Below are 16,179 nucleotides of genomic sequence, written 5' to 3' on the forward strand. Positions count from 1 at the left end.
GGGCTGCTTTGTCGTGTGGGTGGTGGGTGGGGCAATGATTTGCAGAGTGGTGGGGGGTTTGGCCAGCCACAGGACTTCGCTATTAGGCCGCCCGCTCGAAATGGCAGCCCATAGCAGGATTCCTTCGGGAATTCCTTGTATTCTCACCATCCATAATTTGCATGGCAAGGGATACACAAATTCTTCCCAATTTGCACTCCCGGGGGAACATAAATTGGCTACAATTCTCCGGTGGGAGAACAGGCCTCTAAACGGAGAATCTTGCTCTTAGTCTCCCAAATGGAGAATTCCGCCCAATGTCTCGAGTCTAGATGACTCTTCTTCAGCGTAGCTGAGAAACTAAGTGTAGGTTTCAAAATGGCTGAACTACAAGGACAACAAGCCTTTCAACGAAAGACTGATCCAAAAATGAAGATAGAAGATAATTGATCTTTGGACCCTCTGGGGCTAGAGTAGAGAATTCAGGACACTCTTTGAAGTTGCTGCTCCCTCAAAGAATTCTGGAAGTAGCTCCAGAAGAAGAATGGTCTTCAACTCCTGAGATTACTGTCACAATTGTCTCATCAACTTCTGTATCAAAGACAGAAAAGTCATTGGTAATCTGATGAAGGAAAAAATTCTGAAATTCCTGCACGTCTGTCGGGAGAAGAATTTCCCAATGACTTTTTGAGAAGACCATCTTCTTTCTGTTGGCAGTGGTAAGAGAGCCACGCTTTTATAAGATTGCTCCACTATGGACAATGGGAATAATTGCTGAAGATATGAAGACAAAACTGCCTCATCTTCTATATGCGGAAGAATTTCTTGCAGACAATCAGCTCTGAGACAAGGCTGCTGTACATGGTTCTGCAGCTTCTGGACTGCAAAAGAATCTGCCACAGCTTCTGCGCTGACATGCAGCTCTGAGAGAAGATTTTTAGCGAGGACTGAAGTATAGGTGTCAAGTGACTTTTACTCGGTGAAGGTGGCAATTCTTTAGCAGTGTGATCCTCTATCGACACTAACTTGCACATGGGCAAAGCATTCTCTCCAGAAGACAGTTCATGATGTAAAGGAGATAAAATAGGCAATACATTAACAGAATAAATGAAACAAAGATCTGAATGGCGATCAGCCACTAAAAGCACATATGACTTTTCTAAAAAAAAGAGACATTACAAGATGATTCCATCAACAAGAAAGATGAATCATTCGCTTGTCCAAGGGATCACTCAGTACTGCAAGGGATTCTTCCTCATCACACTCTCGGAAGAGCCAATTCACGTCCAACAGGTCTTCATGGGGATGATCGTCATTTCCTACAGTGCCTGCTTTATCCGCCACATCTGGCATTACTTTATGAAGAACTGAGAGATTCATAACTTCCTTAACGGCCCTGGGTCTAGCAGATGGTGCCTCTGCAAAAAAAAATAAACTTACTGCTGGGTGTATAAACTTCCTTAGCTTCTGAAGGTTGAATTTTTACTGCTTCTAAATGAAAGATTAAAGATTGTTGCATGTAGAGCAGTGAGACATTCAAATTATGAACATCGTATGTCTTTTTTCTCGGAATCCTGGCAGTATACCAATATCACCATGCAATGAGGATGTATGTTAATTGTGAAGAACATCGTAAGAATCAGTGATATGTTTCCCCAAGTAGTTTTGCCACACTGGAATTATTCTGTAACCTCTGCTAGGTAGTCTTGGCTTGCCTGCTGGGTTTTTACACCACAACACAAGCATTTCAAAATGGCCCCCAGCGTTGGAGTTTCCCACCCCTTTCCTTTGTTTGGTGGGCTTTCATATAGGTGGGGCTGCAACCCAGGGGTCTGCCCAATTTATGGAGCCATGTGAAGCCTCAGTAGCACCACAAATTATAGCCCAATTAAATGTTCTAAGTTTGACTGCCTTGCATTCTGGACAGCTACTGCATAAAAAAAGGAACTATCTTGAAGCCTAAGCGCCTTTTCATGAAGATCAGATGCTGCTCTGTACAGGAGGAAATGGCATATTTATAACTCCCACTGGTGGACTGTGTCCTGGCCTTCGAAGCAGTCAAACAGGTAGGGAAAGGGCAGGGACTGCTCACCAAGTATGGTCATCATTACCTCTTTCTAATGTTCTTCCATCTACTGCTGAAATGTCTTGCATCTTCTTTCAAAGTTTTTTTCACTGTATGGGTCCTTCGATAACACTGAAATGTCATTTACATGCTGCCACCATGATTTGTGATTGGGTCCTTCTGTCTTGGACCATTGGCATGGGACTTGATTCTTAGATCAGCTGCTGAGATACTCAGGCATCTGATTAACATTTATCTGCTGGAACTACTTCGAAGCAGGTTACAGAGTAGCACGTAGCTCTTAGGTATGAGAGAGAGAGTCAAACACATGACTGACGAGCGTTAGTGATGCAACATCATCTATTTCATATATTAGCATATCCCATCTGTTCAGCTCACCTTTAAATCATGAGGTTTCAGGTTCAAATTCCACTGAAGGGATTGAGCACAGTAATCAAGTGAAGTGCTGCATTGTCAGAGGTGTCCTGCAGGATTCTCAATTCCGGTCACCTGACAATGGCATTTCCCATTGTGGCCACTTCATGCCATTGGGAAACCCACGGGAATGGGTGCGCTACAGGCAGAATGGAGAATCCCGCCGACGGATTCCGCGTGCCTTCTTTTGGAAGAAACATTAAACCGAGCCCCATTTGCCTGGATGTAAAAGATCTTGTGGCACTATTTTGAAGAAGAGCAGCGAAGATATTCCCAGTGATATGGCCAAATCTTATCCCTCAACCAATATCACAAAAAATAGTTTATCTAGTTATTATCACATTGCTGTTTGTACGAGTTTAGAACATAGAACATAGAAAAATATAGCACAGAACAGGCCCTTCGGCCCACGATGTTGTGCCGAACCTTTGTCCTAGATTAATCATAGATTATCATAGAATTTACAGTGCAGAAGGAGGCCATTCGGCCCATTGAGTCTGCACCGGCTCTTGGAAAGAGCACCCTACCCAAGGTCAACACCTCCACCCAACACTAAGGGCGATTTTGGACACTAAGGGCAATTTATCATGGCCAATCCACCTAACCTGCACATCTTTGGACTGTGGGAGGAAACCGGAGCACCCGGAGGAAACCCACGCACACACGGGGAGGATGTGCAGACTCCGCACAGACAGTGACATAGGCCGGAATCGAACCTGGGACCCTGGAGCTGTGAAGCAATTGTGCTATCCACAATGCTACCGTGCTGCCCTTAAGAACAAATTAATCTACACTATATCATTCTACCGTAATCCTTGTACCTATCCAATAGCTGCTTGAAGATCCCAAATGTTTCCGACTCGACTACTTCCACATGCAGTGCATTCCATGCCCTCACTACTCTCTGGGTAAAGAACTTACCTCTGACATCCCCCTATATCTTCCACCATTCACCTTAAATTAATGTCCCCTTGTAATGGTTTGTTCCACCCGGGGAAAAAGTCTCTGACTGTCTATTCTATCTATTCCCCTGATCATCTTATAAACCTCTATCAAGTCGCCCCTCATCCTTCTCCGTTCTAATGAGAAAAGGCCTAGCACCCTCAACCTTTCCTCGTAAGACCTACTCTCCATTCCAGGCAACATCCTGGTAAATCTCCTTTGCACCTTTTCCAAAGCTTCCACATCCTTCCTAAAATGATGCGACCAGAACTGTACACAGTACTCCAAATGTGGCCTTACCAAAGTTTTGTACAGCTGCATCATCACCTCACGGCTCTTAAATTCAATCCCTCTGTTAATGAACGCTAGCACACCATAGGCCTTCTTCACAGCTCTATCCACTTGAGTGGCAGCTTTCAAAGATGTATGAACATAGACCCCAAGATCTCTCTGCTCCTCCACATTGCCAAGAACTCTACGGTTAACCCTGTATTCCGCATTCATATTTGTCCTTCCAAAATGGGCAACCTCACACTTTTCAGGGTTAAACTCCATCTGCCACTTCTCAGCCCAGCTCTGCATCCTATCTATGTCCCTTTGCAGCCGACAACAGCCCTCCTCACTATCCACAACTCCACCAATCTTCGTATCGTCTGCAAATTTACTGACCCACTCTTCAACTCCCTCATCCAAGTCATTAATGAAAATCACAAACAGCAGAAGACCCAGAACTGATCCCTGCGGTACGCCACTGGTAACTGGGATCCAGGCTGAATATTTGCCATCCACCACCACTCTCTGACTTCTATCGGTTAGCCAGTTCGTTATCCAACTGGCCAATTTTCCCACTATCCCATGCCTCCTTACTTTCTGCATAAGCCTACCATGGGGAACCTTATCAAATGCCTTACTAAAATCCATGTACACTACATGTACTGCTTTACCTTCATCCACATGCTTAGTCACCTCCTCAAAGAATTCAATAAGACTTGAAAGGCAAGACCTACCCCTCACAAATCCGTGCTGACTATTCCTAATCAAGCAGTGCCTTTCCAGATGCTCAGAAATCCTATCCTTCAGTATCCTTTCCATTACTTTGCCTACCACCGAAGTAAGACTAACTGGCCTGTAATTCCCAGGGTTATCCCTAGTCCCTTTTTTGAACAGGGGCACGACATTCACCACTCTCCAATCCCCTGGTACCACCCCTGTTAACAGTGAGGATGAAAAGATCATTGTCAATGGCTCTGCAATTTCATCTCTTGCTTCCCATAGAATCCTTGGATATATCCTGTCAGGCCCGGGGGATTTGTCTATCCTCAAGTTTTTCAAAATGCCCAACACATCTTCCTTCCTAACAAGTATTTCCTCGAGCTTACCAGTCTGTTTCACACTGTCCTCTCCAACAATATGGCCCCTCTCATTTGTAGATACAGAAGAAAAGTACTCGTTCAAGACCTCTCCTATCTCTTCAGACTCAATACACAATCTCCCGCTACTGTCCTTGATCGGACCTACCCTCGCTCTAGTCATTCTCATATTTCTCACATATGTGTAAAAGGCCTTTGGGTTTTCCTTGATCCTACCCACCAAAGATTGTTCATGCCCTCTCTTAGCTCTCCTAATCTCTTTCTTCAGTTCCCTCCTGGCTATCTTGTATCCCTCCAGCGCACTGTCTGAACCTTGTTTCCTCAGCCTTACATAAGTCTCCTTTTTCCTCTTAACAAGACATTCAACTTCTCTTGTCAACCATGGTTCCCTCACTCGACCATCTCTTCCCTGCCTGACAGGGACATACATATCAAGGACACGTAGTACCTGTTCCTTGAACAAGTTCCACATTTCACTTGTGTCCTTCCCTGACAGCCTACGTTCCCAACTTATGCACTTCAATTCTTGTATGACAACATCGTATTTACCCTTCCCCCAATTGTAAACCTTGCCCTGTTGCTCGCACCTATCCCTCTCCATTACTAAAGTAAAAGTCACAGAATTGTGGTCACTATCTCCAAAATGCTCCCCCACTAACAAATCTATCACTTGCCCTGGTTCATTACCAAGTACCAAATCCAATATTGCCTCCCCTCTGGTCGGACAATCTACATACTGTGTTAGAAAAGCTTCCTGGACACACTGCACAAACACCACCCCATCCAAACTATTTGATCTAAAGAGTTTCCACTCAATGTTTGGGAAGTTAAAGTCACCCATGACTACTACCCTGTGACTTCTGCACCTTTCCAAAATCTGTTTCCCAATCTGTTCCTCCACAATAGCTGCCACGTCTCCTACATGACAATAACAAACGCACTTCAAAAAATACTTAATTGGCTGTAAAGTGCTTTGCAACATCTGGCAGCATGAGAAGTACTATATAAATGCAAGTCCTTGTTTATCTTTGCCACCTCCATTGCTAACACAGGAAAAAGAGACAGGAGGGCCAGGATTTCCCTCTTTCACCACATTTTCAAGGTTGAACTTGAACTGCGCCTATTATTGGCATATGTCCTGCTTCATCCATTTAGGGGGCTGGGTGAGGGCAGGGGTGGATGTAATTGCCTTTGAGAACTAACACCATGTGAGGCAAATAGATCCTTACGGGTAAAATTCAATTTCGGCACAAATGTAAAACCGGTGTAGCAAATCAGACCATAGGTGTGATGCATAGCAGTGGTCGATTCACTGCGACCTGACAAAGTTGAATTTAACTCAGTGGTGTCATAAGTATCAAAGATGTTTTTCCTGACCTCTGTAGCTTGGAAATGGGCGTCCTCCAGTCACTGTCCTTAACAAAATCGCTCTTTAAAATGCTGAGAGGAATAAATGGTACAGATATTAGAAGAATATATGATTTGGAACGCAAGACTAGGGGACATAGGGTTAAAATTAATGGACCTCCAAGTGAAACGCAAATAAAATTTGTTCAACGCAGTATAGATCATTTCGAACCGACTCCTAGATAAAGCTGTTTTGATTGAGTACCTTAAAGCTTAATGGACCAATTGACTTAGTCTCATTCTATGTTTTCTTATGGGGGAAACACATACTATGGTTTAGTAAAGAAGTTAACTGATATATTTGCCACTACAGGTTTCTTTGTAAAATCTGGAATCAGATATTTCATCCAAGAGGCTGTTTATTGTTCCCTTCTGCATCACAAAACGACTTGCCTGCACGCCACAAGTATTTTACACAAGGAACAACTAATTATACTGGAAATTCAACATGTTAAATTACTTTCAAAATATCTCATTAAGGTGGTCTGGACTTGCAAGTCACACTGCATTCACTTTCTCATCAGAAGTTGCAATATTGCTTTTGAGGGACGAGAGTACTGGGAGAAGTAAAAGTGGTGTATGGGGAATAATGGATACTTACGAGGGGGTGATGAGGTTATAATTCAATCAAGGGGTCCACATTGCATTGGGAACCATCGAGATAACGCTGAAACAGTGTACAAATATAAGTAGAATGCAAGGATTGAATAACTCATACCTGATATGCTATTTCTTTATGCAGCTTGGGCTTAATACTAATACAATGATTTTGTTTTTGGAATGTTGGATTTCTGATGATACAGGGAGCTGCAGAACGCCCTGGCATGATTTGTTAATCTTGGATCATGCTCCAGTGCTGTCTGTATGATTGAAGTTAACTTTCCGAATAGGATATTGTTCCCATTATTGTGACTGGAAATTTTGGCAACTTTCAGTACAATTTGTTTCCATTTTGTTTAATGACTAGTCACTTTTCAGTTTGCCAGCTGTTGAATTGACACAAAAAGAATTGAAAATAATGCCAGTTGAGAAAATCTACCATGGGCATCGTCAGCATTTGTCATGTAATAACTTTTTTTTCATAAATTTAGAATACCCAATTCATTTTTTCCAATTAAGGGGCAATTTGCGTGTTCTATCCACCTACCTTGCACATCTTTGGGTTGTGGGGACGATCCCCACGCAAACACGGGGAGAATGTGCAAACTCCACATGGACAGTGACCCAGAGCCGGGATCGAATCTGGGACCTCGGCGCCGTGAGACTGCAGTGCTACTACTGCGCCACCGTGCTGCCCTGTCATGTAATAACTGCAAAATAATCTAATCACATAATTTACAAATCCATTGTACTTAGGAGCGAATTGGCATGAAATCAATTATCTGGCAGTACTATTGCAGTTAATTCCCTGGACATTAAAAATGTTCCAGCCCTCACAGGCAAATCACATCACAATGCTACGTTAATGCTTTGGTATATTTAAAAACATAACCTTGAAATTATCAACAAAAACTCATGTTTTGTGTATCTATCTGAAATTCCTATTTCCAATAAATTGTTGAAGGTATTAAAGCATTTAAACCATGTTCATAAATTCTGGTAATAAACACACCTCTATTTTTAAAATAGAAAGTGAGGTAAATTGAAATTCATATTATGTCCTTCATTTTCACTGTAAGGAAAAAATGTGTGATTCTCTTATTCCCATCTGAATAATGACTGCTGTGATGTGAGGCATTCCATATCATGTTGATGTGAGCCTGAGATTAACCACGTGACAATATCAGAGAACGAGGCATTGAGTACATCAAGGAGAACAAATCACCCACAAAACAAAGAACATATTTGCAATTCTAAACATTTGAACACTTTAGTGTTCAAAAAGCAATCTGGTGTGCTCCAGAATTAACATTGTAAAATTTAGGCTTTATTTAAATTAAAACCCAGTGTGAAACATTTACTTTTACAAGGTAACTGATTTTAGTGCTTCATTCAGTGATAGTTAGGAATACACCATTCGTCTTGTTATCTGACACAAGCAAATCCAGGACATACAAGGCGTGGTTTAACCACCGTGTATTGCCCGGTGAGAATCTGGGCGCTCTAGTTAAATAGCGGGAAAGGCCAAATTCGAGATTCGCTACGGGCGCAAATCAATTTGCTATCTAGCCGGCCCGCTCCCGATGGTGAGTTCCGAATCGCGCCCAAATATCGTGAGCCTATCATGAACTCCAATTTACATTAATTTCCATCTCATCAGCGAGACTGAAGTCGAATATAATGGCTCCCCGGGAATTAACCGGCTCCCCAGCGAGAAATCCCTTTTAAAAATGTGAATCTGGTGCAATGGCTGCTGAGGGGAACTGGGGAGGTGAGAAGCCATTACCATTTTCTAGCATGCCGCTCAAGGGCACTGGAACTGCTGCCCCAGTGCTCAAGATGGGGGGGAGGTGTGGAGGGGAAGAAGACACCTCAGGGCGGTTGAGCACGATCAGGGGGCTGAAGCATTCCAGGTCGGGGGTCGCCCCTTGGCTGGGAGTTGAGGTGTTAGAGAATTTTTGTCCGTGAGGGCTTCAAGCCATCTTTAAATATTGTGAATATCCATAACAGAGGCAACCACAACTGCAGCTTGTCTACCAAAAATTTCCAGGACAGAGCCCTGTTCTTGGTTATGTGCTGATGGTCATTTTAACTCCCTTTGACCGTGAGTAGCCTCAAGCTTCACAGATGAAGGCTGTTGCGAATAAGGAATTGGTCTTGTTAGTTGTGAGAGCAATTTACAGCTGCAGGTTGTGTTTGCAGCTTGTTCCTGCTGGTGGCTGCAGATGCCTGGATACAGCAGTTGCTTTTTTCTTTCTTTTCCGCAGCTGGAAAGAAGAACAATTTTTTCTAAGATACCTGGGACCTGGAACACCGGGCTCAGGGGGCTTATGAGTCCAGAAGGCAATCTGGTTTGAAGCAAGAAGAAATTTGAGGGACCTGATGTGAGACTTGTTCAAAATGGACCACCTGCTAATGCCGTTGCGGAAATGCTTTTGCAGATTGCAGATGCTTTCGTTGCTGGTGTGATGGGTGCTGCATGTAACTGGCACATCACCGCGGGTTAAACACGCTGGAAGTCAAGCATGTTCAACTGCACTTTGAGCTTTAGTAGAATATGCGGATACCAGAATTTGGTTCCCATGAGATTGGGCCATGTGGGAGGGCATGCACAGCTGTGGTGTCTGGACGGAGAATGACACTGATACGTTGAACAAGTCACACATTCTCAGACTTATCCTCCGTTTCTGTTGAGGAACCTGGGAAGGATGATACTGTATGTTTTATTTTTGTGAAAATGTCCTGGTACCAATATGGAACCGTGCTGTTTCCTTGTTGTTTAATGGTTAATGGGATGAGTGGAATGCTATGTAGTTGATTTTCAAATCTTTGTTACTGTTGACTGTTTAATAAACCAAATATTCTCAAATGCATTTCCGTGGGTACACGTGCTCTGTCTCAGACGATGATTATTGCATCACTTTTCCATCAAACCTTGAAGTCTGAACACTTTGCCTGAAATCCAGAAGCGCAGCACCATAGAGGCAGCAGCCACAATCACACACTCAAGTGCTGGGCTTAAGCACTGCGGATATCCTTGTGACCAAAGGGTGAGTGTGCGGATCAGGGGAGGACAGTGTCACTAATGTTCCTGTCAGGGGTCAGTAGTCTCGGGGCTCCTTCTGTGCCCTGGAGTGTACAGAACAGAACTGGCTCGGTGGAAGGCACCATGAGAGAAGGCGGGCCACATACGGGTGGGGGAGGCTTGGGGAGTTTGACAGTTCCGTGGTAGAAGCCCTAACTGATTGTCAATCCAATTCCTTACAGGTACCAAAATGGATGGTGGTGTCGGTCCCACAGAGGATGCCCTCGTGGTGTTGGAGGCAGCACAGGTGGCCAGACGCCAGGGAAGATGGCAGCAGCATCACTGCAGGCTATAGGCGGCACCCTGATTGCAGGGAGGCCCCATTGATAGCCCAAGGTGTGCAGGCATTGATGGTATTTTGAGAAGATGATAGACAGCATGTGTCGCAGGAGACTTCATTCCAATAAAGAGATGGTGCACCACCTGTGCCATGACCTCGCCGACTTGGCACCTCGCGGAGGAGGAGGACACCTACTCCCGTTGGCCGTAAGGTCACTGCAGCCCTGCATCTTTATGCTATCGGTTCATTCCAGGGCTCAAGTGGGACATGTGTGGCTACCAATCAGAAGTGCATCCATGAGGTCACGAATGCCCAGTGTGCCGGGCAGCAAACCATATCAACTTTGAGCTGGTCCAAGTCGACTAAGATACCCGGGCAGCAGGATTCTCCGCCTTCTCCGGGAAGTCCCCGGTCCAGGAGTAATTGATAGCACGCATGTCACCTTGCGCATACTGGGGCATCAGAGAGTGCCCTCCATGAACAGGAAGGGGTTCCACTCCCTGAATGTTCAACTCATGTGCAACCACCACTTCCAATCATGCACGTGTGTGAACATTTCCCAGGGACTGTGCATGATAGCTACACCCTGGGACACTTGGAGATCCTCTGGATCTTTGAGAACCACTCCAGGATGAGGGGTTGGCTCTTGGGGAATAAGGTGTACCCGCTGAGGTACTGGCTGATGATGCGAGTCCTGAGGCCGGAGACGGAGGTGGAGACCCATTTTGCCTCCCATTCTGTTATTGAGCGGTGCATTTGCCTGCCCAAAATGCTACCACCAGAGTGTCTCCTGATTTGTGGTGGTCTGTTGTGCCCTCCAGAATCTGGCACAGCAGCAGGGTGACGTGCTAGAGGAGGAAGAGGGACATACAGCCTCGCCTGAGGTGGAGCGGCCAGACCAGGAGGGGACGGTAGATGAACCCGGGGAGTGGCCACAGGAGGGGGCGGAGGGTGGAGGACAGATGGCGGCAAGGGCCTGGCATGCTCGGAGGACCACGGAGGCCCTCCTCCTCATCTGCTTCTTATAGGTTGAGGCTTTGTCCATTGGCTCACCCTCTCCACCATTCCATTTCCCTTTCCCCCATTCCTCCTTTCCCCTGACATTCCCCTCCTTCCTCCCCATTCCCCACCTTCCTTCCCACCTCCCTTCCAACTCCCCCCCCCCCCCCCCCCCCCCCCCGCCGACTACCTTGTTCCACCCTCCCAGGGTCTGTGTAACATCACCCCAGGGCATTGGGCCTGTATCGGCACACTCAGCGGGTAGGTATACGAGGAAAGAGAGTGATAATCATTCGTTGTGAGGTAAACCCTGGTGCTCCTCAGTTTATGCCAAAGTTTGACACGTGTCTTTCTGCTGACAGCGCGCTGACACCCTTCCTCCAAACGGGGTCTGTGTTGGGGACGTATGATCTTGGATCACATTTACCCTGGCTACAGATTGTCACTCCCCCGCCTGCCCAGTGCTCACTCAATGATCCTCAACCTTCTTGATCTTCCATGGTCTACCAATATGTCTAGATATGTTCTCAAGGCACACATCACAGGTGGAGGTAGCCTGTAGCTGTTCGCATCCTGTGGTCTTTAATGCCTTCTGAGGGCATCCTCTGGAGGACCTGGGACCAGAGGGTCCCGGACAACCTACCGGTGCCACTGGCGTCACCATATCACCCTGTTCTTCCTGCTGCCCTTAAGATGCACGCATGTCAGGAGGGGGAGATTCGGAAGAAATGGAGACTGCGTTGTCTCCTTGATGCCAGGCTCCAATTTATCTCCAGCGCTTCTTCCTCCCTGACGGTGCCTGTAGGGCCTGTGATGATATGCCTATGGACTATATCATACTTGGGTGGTGTGCGACCTCCAATCCGCAGGTGGTGATACAGACAAACCATGTGGTCTCCAGACCAAGGTCATGTGACCTGAAACCTGGCTATAAAGGGAGACACAGCCGGCTACCTTCAGAAGAAGTTTGAGAGGGTAATATGACGTAGATATAATTGGTCAGTGCTAGGTGTAAGTTCCAGAGGAGTAGCAACGCTCCAAAATAACATGCTCTGTATCAGATTGCCAGCTTACCCACGAGACACAATAAAACAATCCTAGTTTAGACATATCAAAGTGTTTGGTGAGTTACTTTATAAAGTACAAGGGACCAAACTGAACAGGGCCCTGGGGATCGCCATGGGTCAGAGGGGTAGCTAGAATGAGCCCCAGAGGCCTCTCAGTCATCAGGCTCTGCCAGCTTGGCGGCTTCCCATTGGCTGCACCATGATGCCAATTATTACGGGCCAGTGTTTAGAGAACCCCAAAGTGCATCATGGAGTACACCTGGCCCATAGCTTTAAATAGATTTTGGTTATGGAGAGCACAAGGGCCCACTTTACAGGTGTGATGCAACGAGAACAAAAAGTATTTTTAAACAAAAAAACAATGTTTCCAGTTAACATTTTTAAACACACACAGTAAACATCTTCGCAACCATCAACTAAAATACTCCCCCCAAAGAATACAGTACTCTATAAGTAAACCTTAATCTTTCCTTGCAACATCCAGAAGACAAATACCCTCTTTCACACAGAAATCAGGTTTAATTTCTCTGCTGAGAGCAGTTATCACTTTTAAATTAGCAAGTGATTTGAAGACATTCCTATCATACAGAAAGAGACCAGAATTACACTTTGTTTCTCTGGATACAGCTCCCAATCTGCAAAACGGAACTAAACACTAAACTATTTGATAAACACACATTTCTTAAAGGTACTCTCACATGACACAATGCCCTCAGCGATGTTCCTCAATCACTGCGACATGGCACTAAGGCCCTCAGCCATGGTCATCACAGACTGAGCCATGCCTTGGACACCACCACTCAAGATGCTGACCTCATGATACAGGCTTTATACTGCGGTCACCATCCACAGCACTGTTGGCCTCGTTTGTCTTATCATAGAATTTATAGTGCAGAAGACGGCCATTCAGCCCATCGAGTCTGCACCAGCTCTTGGAAAGAGCATCCTACCTAAGCCCACACCTCCATCCTATCCCCATAACCCAGTAACCCCACCTAACCTTTTTTCGACACCAGGGGCAAGTTATCTTAGTCAATCCACCTAACCTGCACATCGTTGGACTGTGAGGAAACCGGAGCACCCGGAGGAAACCCACGCAGACATGGGGAGAACGTTGAGGCTCCGCACAGACAGTGACCCAAGCCGGAAATGGAACCTGGGACCCTTGAGCTGTGAAGCAACTGTGCTAACCAGTGTGCTACTGTGCTGCCCACAGTCTTCTTCCTACATCTTACGGTGATGGGCAGCACAGTAGCACAAGTGGATAGAACTGTGACTTCACAGTGCCAGGGTCCCAGGTTTGAGACCCCGCACGTTCTGTACATTCTCCCCATGTCTGCATGGGTTTCCACCGGGTGCTCCGGTTTCCTCCCACAGTCCAAAGACGTGCAGGATAGGTGGATTGGCCATGTTAAATTGCCCTTAGTGACCAAAAAGGTTAGGAGGGGTTATTGGGTTACGGGGATAGGGTGGAAGTGAGGGCTTAAGTGGGTCGGTGCAGACTCGATGGGCCGAATTGGCTCCTTCTGCACTGTATGTTCTTTGTTCTATGTTCTATGTTGATCCTCCTGGTCATGCTGCCCGTACTGACAGCCACTGCCACTGCCTCCCAGGTGGTATTGATAACCCTGCTGCTGGTCCTCTGACTCCCTGGGGGAACAGGATGTCCCGTCTCATATCTACAGCATTGAGAAGCCTTGCCAGGTCGGCATCCCCAAAGTTAGGAGCAGGTTGCGTGCTGCCATGCTTGGGTGTTGACTGGAGTGAGTGGTTCGGGAGCGTTTAAAAGCAGCTCCTCCTTGTTAACTGTGAGGCCCTGAGATGCGAGTCTGGTGAATCTGACGGCGAGACAGCCGGTAATAGTGAGACACTCATGGGAGCTCATTTCCGGTACTAAATGCCGTTAAATACGGGCCGCCTTCTCACTAATGTGACCATTGAGAAACACCCCACCAATCGCACCCAAAATGGCTGAGAATTCTGAATTCTCCCTCTGTGTACCTGAACAGGCACTGGAATGTGGCGACTAGGGGCTTTTCACAGTAACTTTATTGCTGTGTTAATGTAAGCCTACTTGTGACAATAAAGATTATTTTATTTATAATATCCTGTCATGTGTTACCAGGGTTTAATGTTCTGCACCTGAAGAATAAAAGTGGAAAATTGTCACCTTGCTGTGGAATGTAATCACAAACTGCATAACACCATTTTGAAGGTGATTTGTTCACTCAAGTTGCCTGACTTAATGATGTTACCTCTTCAAAATATTAATTTAAGTTTACCCACAAAACTGGCAAAAAATATTTCTTCCTGAATGGGGTCTAACTAATTCAAATGATCAGAAGGTTTGACAATGAAGAAACATATTGATTGCTGCACACTTAACTGAAAATAAAAAACATTAATTTGCTGCAATACTATTCTTACCTTTGAGTAGAATGGCTAAGATTCAGAAACTGCTGGAATAGATACAAAGTTGAAATGGTTGAGAATGAGAATAAGCACAGGAGATGGCAGAAGGGAACTGCTCCTCCAGATTGCAATGTGTTTTAACATTGGAGAGGAATGCAGCACATGGAAGAGATTCTTACTCAAGGGGCATCGAGTAGTTCTACCAATCTGTATGATAGATGAGGTGCAAAGTTCACTCGAGCTAAAATTTGTCTTTGGGGAGGAGTGTCGGGGGAAGGAGAGTTGAGGAGGGGGGTTGGGGTAGATGAGTGGTCTACTGGCCTCTGAGGAAAGAGAAAACTATATATCTAGCTTGAGGTACACAAATAGTTTCAAGTTAAAGAGTAAAAAGGACCCACTTACAAGCCACTGGAAAAAAGTAGGTTCTGATCTTTTTGAAATCAAAGAAACTGTCTCCTACTATCCTATCAGATTAATTTATGCAAAATAAACGTAAAAAGGGGAAAACTTATTTTTATACATCATGATGTTCCAAATGAGGTCATTTAGCCTAAGGGTGGTTCTTGAGTTTACAAAACAAACCATCAGTTCAATCATGTCACCAAGACAGCTATGGTTAAAGGATAAGACGGACAACATTATTAAAATTGTAAAGGCATTTCTAGAAAATACACATCCAACGCAGATGCATACTTCACTCTTTCCAATTGGTGCGACACAGCAAGTGAGATAACTGGACAGTTGGCAAGTTCAAAAACTGTTTGGCAGATAAGCCATGTCATCCCTTCCTTGATGATCTCTAACTAAACGTTTAGCAAGTGACCAAAGAGCTCTTTGTGGAAGCGAATAGGAAATTAGTGCTCAAGCCTGCATTAGACAATTCGTAGAATTTTATTGATGGGCTTCATTTTAATGTTGCTTGGGAACAACTTGCTTGCTTTGAGTAATAAGGATAACTGACCAGCTGGTGGGTTTGGTGTGTGTGTGTGTGTGTGTGGTGGGGGGGATGTTGGCTTAATGAAGATTGATGAACCTAGAGACCACGCTGTGGAAGCAGAGAGGCGAGGGATGTTACAAAAGAATTGCAGTTAGGAGGAGAGGAAGGTGGCAAAGCCCATATCAGCTTAGGCTTGGACTTCTGGGAGTTGGGGTGGGCACTGGCCATACTAACACAAGTTTTTTTAAACTTATCCCAATTCAGAAGCTCGTTAAAACACCATCAGGCTCCCATGTATACCATGAAATCCATCTTTGTACTTAATGAAGGAGCTTCATTCACCAATGACAACAGCATTAAAATGGGAAATCAGTGAGGGATCTACAGAGCCTCAGCAGGAAACGGAGCTGCTTTATTTTAAATGTTTCCCTCTCTGCTGCCAACTCCTTTCCTGCTGACCGGCGAGAATAAATATTTCTTCTGTCACCTCAAAGAGCTTAGAGGAAGAAGATAAAGATAAAAAAGAAAAGGGGGATGAAGAAGAAGATGAAGGATAAACAGCAGGAGGAAATGAAGAAGAGCAGGAAGAGGACTGAGAGGA

The sequence above is a fragment of the Scyliorhinus torazame genome, chromosome 14 (genome assembly GCF_047496885.1).
Source record: "Scyliorhinus torazame isolate Kashiwa2021f chromosome 14, sScyTor2.1, whole genome shotgun sequence".
Classification (NCBI taxonomy): Eukaryota; Metazoa; Chordata; class Chondrichthyes; order Carcharhiniformes; family Scyliorhinidae; genus Scyliorhinus; species Scyliorhinus torazame.